Source organism: Hibiscus syriacus, unplaced genomic scaffold (genome assembly GCF_006381635.1).
Source record: "Hibiscus syriacus cultivar Baekdansim isolate YM2019G1 unplaced genomic scaffold, ASM638163v2 tig00110295_pilon, whole genome shotgun sequence".
NCBI lineage: Eukaryota > Viridiplantae > Streptophyta > Magnoliopsida > Malvales > Malvaceae > Hibiscus > Hibiscus syriacus.
This window is the reverse complement of record NW_024062667.1, coordinates 10,104-15,533: the sequence shown is the minus strand read 5'-3', so window position 1 is coordinate 15,533 and position 5,430 is coordinate 10,104. Positions and strand designations below refer to the sequence as shown.

Genomic DNA, 5,430 nt, shown 5'->3' with positions numbered 1-5,430 from the left:
TTTTTTCTGAAACAATTGATAGCGGAAGATTTTCGAAAGGCTTAATTCAGATCGGTAACAAGCAGTGCACTGTATTTGTTTTGGTAAACTACGCATTTAGTTGCTCAACTATTATTTTGAATCTATTTTGGTCACTCATCTCTTTTATTTTTAAAACCACACTTAACGTTATATTTTGGTTCTGTTTTAGTCATGTGTCATTAACAAAATAATGAGTATGCTGACATATTATCATAAGATAAAATCATATCATCATTAAAAAAATTATCATATTGACAATTTTGTTTATTTTTTAACGATGAATGATTATATCGAAACAAAAACATAACGTTATATATGATTTAAAGAAATAATTGAGTGACCAAAATAAAGCCACAATAATATTTAGATAATTTAATTCGTAGTATACCCTTTTTTAGGTTAACTACCATTCTGGTCACTTCTATTTTAGTTTTGATCTCTAAAGTTTAAAATTTTAAGTTTTTGAGACGTATATTATCAACTATTTATAATTTAATATTATATTATTAACTTTGATGACGATTTCGCATGTCAAAAATAATTAATTTTTAATTTTGAATCATAAACTTAAGATAAAATCCACTTCAATTATATTTTGGTCTTATTATCCTATAAAGACCACACCTTTTATTTTTTTTCCACCAAACTATTTAATATGTCAACCACTTGATAATTTCTTATTAAAACTCTTTTCGAGATATTTTGACATTAGAATTGATTTTGAAAATTAAAATATTTCATATCAGATCTTCGACTCAAAATCTTAACGAATTCAACTCTAAATATTAACTCTATAAGTATTAACTCTTTTCGAGATGTTTTGGCATCATAGTTGATTTTGAAATTTAAAATATTTCATACGAGATCTTCGACTCAAAATCTTAACGAAATCAACATCAGAAATTTAAAAGACGTTACAATAGATAAATAAAAAAAATGTATACCATGAAATCTTTAACAATATTACTTAAATGAAATGTTTATTCTTATCAATACATGTAATATTAAGTTGATTGATAGAAGTGTTCATAAAATAATATGGTACACCCAGATTCTATGTTTACTGTGTATAGCTGTAAAAAATTAGACTACAACACCTTCTCATGTGCCAACAAAGGATTAAATTTTATAGCCATATCCAGACTCTATATTTACACCCCCATAAACACTAACTGATTCATGGCCTGTGCTATTATCTAAGTCAATTGAATTAATATTCACAGTTTGAAATAGCATACGAAGGCAGCACCAATTATTTACATCATACAACATTTGTTTCAAATTCAAATAAGACCAGGATTGCATATTCCATATGAAGAGCATGATGATAAGCTGCTCACCCTCGAAAGTCAACACCGATGAAACCATTGATAGGACAGAACATCGTTCGAAAACGCAGTTGCCAGGCCATCTGAATAACCTGCTCACCAAGGTTGCATGAACTGCTTTCAGGTTTTCCGAAAATTCCAACTTTTCCTTCTTAGATTACTAATCCATCCAAAATCGATTAGAGGTTGCCCGTATTGTAGTTTTATAAGGTGCCTTCTATATGGGATTAGTATATTTTTCAGACCTGCCATTCATTGAGTAGAGCACTGAGAACAAACATACTAACTCAACACAGACAAAAAGAACAGCATCAAATCAATATCATCACCGTGTTCATTGCAAGATTGGCCTCGAAAACAAGGGACAGGAAGCAGTAAATAGAGAAAAATTGCATACAATTTCTTTTCTATTTCCTTCCCCTATACAGACACATATTTATGTATATATCTATAATCATGTTAAAGCACACTGAATAGTAGACGTACCTGTGGTGCACATTGTCATGTAAAGTTGAGCAATATGGGGATCACCTCTTGTGCTCATATGACGTCTCTCCAAGCATTCTAGAAATGCTAAATCAGCTTTCAGAAGTTCTGCCTGGTCGTGAGTATCGTAACCGATATCGTGACAATAGCAGCAAAATCTAACCAATCAATTGGCCTCTTATCCCAAATAAGGGATCCACCATCTTTCCCACTTGACCAATTAGGACCACAATAATGCCCATAACGTGGAAATAACTGCGAAAGGAAGGCTCTAGCACCTGTATGCCATGGAACCTTGCAAACATATGGCCTAAACCGGATAGGAGCGGGAGGCTCAATAACCTGATTTTGTTGTGCACGCCTTTTTAATCCTTTGTTTATAGTGGTTGGAGTTCGATTTCTATCATTACCATTCACTGCCTTAGGAGGAACTGAAACTAGGGTCCATCCCCACACCCTGATCTCAAAACTAGTTTTCTGTTTAGGCTCTATGGAAGCAAAAGACAGATTTGAATCCCTTTTGGGATCAACATCAAACCATGGAATGCTAAGGAATCCAAAGTTCATTGTTAGCAAACACAAGATGCCACCATACTACAGATCTTGGCCAGCGCAAGGAAACTTGAGCATAATACCTGACAAAACAATCACATAATCAGTGTTTTCAGCAAAAAAAGTTTTGCTTAACAACAAAAATCATCAACCACTATTCCAGAAACTTAAAACCAAAGAGAAATGCCACATATTAAAATATGAAGCACAATCCCTAAAAAAACATAAAGTCCTTCAAGAAAATAGTACAAACTGTAAAGTAATCGAAACTACAGGATAAAAATTCCCACTTCCCAGAAAGACATCTAAATTGTGTTGAAATTTAACCATTATTTTCCTCCTAAGATGTGTTAGAAACAATGTGAAAATAGAATTCACATGTTTAACATGGGTTATACGTGAGTTACGCAAAATTTATAAAATCTAGTAATCTATTTAAAAAAGAAGAAAAGAAAGTACTTTTATCATTTTCGTGTACTTTCTAGTTTTCATTTCACGATTCTCTCGTAACAGCTAAACTCCTAGGAGCAAAAAAAAATGTTTATTTTACCTAAATTAAATTTACTTTTGAGATGTCAAAAATAAATTAAATTCAATTTCCTCTAAGAAAAATTTAAAGGTACTGTACCCAAAAAATTCATGGAAAGAGTAAACTCAATTTTAAAAAATATCCCTCTCCTCAGTTTTCTCGGGAACCAAACAGACATAATAACCATAAAGTATAAGGAATAAGAGTTACGAAAGAAGAAGATGCAGACAACAATGTTAGAAACTTTCATATTGATAACAGAATTCAATAACCATTACAATCCCACTACAACTTATTAGGGCAATTCACAGATTACACGAAAAGGTGAGGAAATAGAGAAAGCAAAATAAGGGAAGGCAGGGGATAGAGAGGTTTCTCGAGAAAATTTACGTGGACTCTCTTCCTCTCTCTAACGTGGATTACAGATAGGCCCGCAAAATATATGATATGTCAAGAATCCATTGGATGTAGTTACACCCATTTTCAAATCAGTTCGTCTTTCTCCATTTATCTAAAACTTTTGTTTTTTTTTCCACATAAATTGTAATCTATATGCAGCAATATTAAAAAGACAAACTTTCAAGAGCTTAATTCTATCAAATTACGAAGAAAAATCATAAGTTCGTGCTTTTGGAAGGCAAAAGGACGTTAAAGCTAAACGTGTTTATAAAAAAACCAAAATATTCCAAGTTTTGAGAGTTTAAGTGAAAGTTTTATGGCAACAAATTCAGGATTTCTGACCTTGTAATCGATCACTTTTATTTCTAAATAAATAAATAATACTGATTATGCAACCAAGGAAGAAGGGAAAAGGAAAAAGCATTCGATTTGAAGAAGATTATGATAATTATATCAATGAATGAGCAGAAAGAAAACAAAGAGGGGAAAGGGAACTAACCAGAGGAGGATGGATAGGAAGATGGCTAGGGTTTGAGCGAAGTGGAGAAAGAGATTCGGAAAGAGTTGGGATTTATGGTGTTCTTATTGTTTGGATTTTGATAATCTATAAGCTTGAACTAGAATTTTCTATATCATTATTAAATGTCAGCCATATATATAAATTAAAATATATTCTTAACATTCAAAATATTTTTAAGCCACATCTTACCTCCAGCCAAGAATCCTATTTTATCCGATAACTTTCTTACTTTAAGTCCTCTTTCACTTCTCTACCACAAAGTGAAATGAGATTATTGTAGAAAGGGATGAACAGAAGGTAATGGATGGAGGTTAAGGATGGACCAAAGAAAGTAGGTGGAGACGAGTATTGTAAATAAGATAAAGATAGGTTGTGAGTTATTCGAGATTTGTTCAGTCAAAGTTTAGTTAATACTCGAATTGAATGAGTTCAACTCGAATCACTTGATATTCGATTTTAAAAGTTCGTGAGTAATTAAAAAAAATAACATATTAATGTTTTATTTTGAAAATTAAATTATTAATAATATTAATATTTATGTGTGTTTTTTAAATATAACATAAGGTTTTTATGTACTAAAAATTTAAGTTTAAGTTCGAATTTGAGCTTCAATCAAGCAAAGTCTGAGAATGTTTCAAGTTCAAGTTTTTCTGAGTCGAGTTGAGATTCAATTTTTTCCGAATTCGAGTCGAACTTGACAGTTCTAAGATCACAAGTTTTCAAATCGAGTCGATCCTAAATTTAGAGTTTTCAAGTTGAGTTGAGCTCAACAATACTCGAGTTCGACTTGAGTTGTTTACGGCCCTAGTGGAGACAGTCACTACCTGAATTTTTTAAAAATTCTCATATATTTTAGATATTTTTTTTATTAATTATACATTTTTACCTCCTAAAATTTTATTAGTTCTTCTCCTTAACATAAAAATTTGTGTTCATGCCTGATTGTGAATGACTTGAATGAGAGATAATTCATGATAATTCACATTCGTTGATGGTTCTAAATGTAGATGATTGCAAAACATCAAACATCTTGGAGATTTTCTGCAAAATTTCTGATTCTTACTATAACATATGATGTTACTTTTCAGTCTAATGTGAATAATTATGATACAGCCTTTCTACGTTTAGCAGTTAATTACTAAACCGATGAAGATTAGAAATGGGATATTGTGAACTGCACGTACTGCATGTTTTCAAATATTTAAACAGAAGAAATTGTGTAATATTTCGTCTTACATATGTTATATGCATAGATTAGCAGAAGCTGCAGTATGAGATATTGTCAAACTGTTTTTTCTCTCTCTCCATTAGGAGTTTTGAGAGGATTTTTTACTGTGTCAAGAACATTTTGCCTTTTTTTTCTTTGTTGCACTTGCAGCCACTTTTTGACATGGTAATCCAGCTTCTAGAATTCATTACTTTTAGCTGATAGGAGTGTGATTGAATATTGAATATTGATAATTGATATAATGTTACCTACTTGAGAACTGAGTTTGGGTGTGTTTATCATTTATATGCTAGTATTGGAACATGCATATAACTATGCAAATTGTATTGAATGTATGCATTTTGGTTTACTGAATCGTCATAATTTT

The 5,430-nt window shown here is 31.4% G+C and overlaps 1 pseudogene; it reads right to left on the bottom strand.

Annotated features, from left to right (window-relative positions):
* Nucleotides 1-1,163: 1,163 nt before the first annotated feature.
* LOC120116421 lies at nucleotides 1,164-3,917 on the bottom strand (annotated as a pseudogene).
* Nucleotides 3,918-5,430: the final 1,513 nt, after the last annotated feature.